The sequence below is a fragment of the Cupressus sempervirens genome, chromosome 1 (assembly GCF_028749045.1).
Source record: "Cupressus sempervirens isolate cs-2001-9-10 chromosome 1, ASM2874904v1, whole genome shotgun sequence".
In the NCBI taxonomy this organism is placed as follows: Eukaryota; Viridiplantae; Streptophyta; class Pinopsida; order Cupressales; family Cupressaceae; genus Cupressus; species Cupressus sempervirens.
This window is the reverse complement of record NC_143118.1, coordinates 322,348,430-322,350,501: the sequence shown is the minus strand read 5'-3', so window position 1 is coordinate 322,350,501 and position 2,072 is coordinate 322,348,430. Positions and strand designations below refer to the sequence as shown.

The 2,072-nt window shown below is 40.9% G+C and overlaps 1 pseudogene; it reads right to left on the bottom strand.

Moving 5' to 3' along the window:
• Nucleotides 1–822: 822 nt before the first annotated feature.
• On the bottom strand, nucleotides 823–1,477 carry LOC149577454 (14-3-3-like protein pseudogene; annotated as a pseudogene).
• Between the last annotated feature and the right edge of the window lie 595 nt (nucleotides 1,478–2,072).

The following is a 2,072-nucleotide window of genomic DNA, read 5'->3' as shown; positions in this document are numbered from 1 at the left end:
TGCACCTTGCACACCTTGATAGGTGCGCTAGGTGGCCTAAATAACCTTTATAAGGTTATTAAGTGCGTAGTGGCATAGGTGTGCACCCTTGCGGAGTGTCCACATGCGCATGTGCGCTACTACACACATTGCATGTGCTTTTAAGGGAGACCTAGGGTTCATGGGGTTAAGGGCCTAAAATGGTGTGCATATGTGCACCTTGACAAGGTGTGCATATGCGCACCATTACCTAGGTTTCTTTAGTTTAGGTTTTCATGAAAGGTGTGCACCTTGGATAGGTGTGCATGTGCACACCTTTACTTTGTTGACTACATGCTTTGTGTGCAGGAGAGGGGTTTAGTGCACCTCTATGGATGTGGATATGCACTCACAATGCCCTGAAAGAAAATAATGAATAAGGGGAGGGGGTGATCCTAGGTATTTATAGACCTGGGACCATGCACACCTTTCTAATGTCTGCATTTGTGCATGTGTGTAGGTGCACACCTCAAAAGGGTGTGCATGTGCACTAGTTCAGCTAGCGCACTTATGCACCTATCATAGGTGCACATGTGGGCTAGGTGCGCTAGTGCACACCTTAATGTAAAAATTCCCCTTTTTCCTCAAATCCCTCAATTCCAACACATGGGTTTTTTAGATAGAGGACCAGGCAGGACTCAAACTCTAGGTAGAGCCCTAAAAAAGACTTAGGCCTTGGACTAGGGGTTGGGGAAAACAAAAAGAATTACTACGATATTGGATAGAATGGAGTCATTTTCCTTATCTCTTTGTGAAAAGAATTTGTTTATTCATTTTTTGTGCTTGGTATACAAACACCTAATTTTAAGTTTTAGGAATTTGAGGGTATAACTGTGAACTTCCCCCAAATCGATAGCTCTGGCTACCCATTTTGTGAATGCACCTTATGATTGTATCCTCATTCATGTTTGATGTCTGCAAGCTCATATTATGTGCAAGGAGTTGCATAATAAGTGTTTTGTCTTTGTAAGATTCTTCACCCAACATATCCAACACTGTATATGTTCACCAAAGGCATGCTTGGCAGGAGAACATGTTCGATCAGGAGAATCCATAATTTTATTGTAGAATACAGAAAAATTGTGATGATCTAACCCTGGCCTGAGGGGATAGGTTGAAGCGAGTTCTTTCATTGCAAAATCTTGAGCATATTTGTAGGCAAGCAATGTACTTTTTTTTAGCCTCCTTCCCGTCATCACTCGTACTTAACTCTACCAGATAAGGAGATTATCTCCCTTCATCTTAAGACAAAACACAAGATGTGAATTACTACCATCAAAGGAACCAGATACAAATCAAGAAGACGGGGAATGTCTTCACGCATATTGCAAAGCTTAGACTTGACCTTAGCACTATAGCCTCTAATCATTGTCACATATTCATCACTACCACAGCTTTCTTCCGTCTGTTTAATTGAACAATTTATCCTTTAAAAATCCCTAAAAGCTCCAATCACATTTCAGATGATGAATTTGGGTATGAATGCCCATTTAGGCCGAGAAAAACACCTTACTTCTTTTGTTCATTTCCTCTAATATCATAATTCAGTCAAAACATTATTATCATGGGATTTACCCTTCAAGGCTCTACAGCTATTTAACTTAGAGGCGGATTTCCTTTGTGCCTGGTGGAAGTCATTACACTACACATCTTTCCAATGGCTCAATGTGCTAAGACTCCAATGACATTGTCTTTTGAATTGTGTAATCCCACACTGAACAAATTGGCCAAAATGGTAATATCCCTTTCATTGGTTGCTCACAATCTCTTCCAAGTCTTAAGACAACCAGTCAGAAGGGAGAGCAGTCAGAAGAAGATCCATCCGCCATTTTACCTATGTCCCAATCATAAGCTCATACCCCCAGTTATGAATCATACTGATCTCTAAAACTAGCAACAACAGAGGGGTTTGGTATTTACCAAGTAGATCACCTCATTAAAACTAACATTGGAGGCACCGACAGAGATCGTGGGCTAAGATTTGAATAGGTTTGAGGACACTGGTGGAGCAGATGACAAAGAATGTGTTATGATACCAAAGAAGAAGGGTTTGA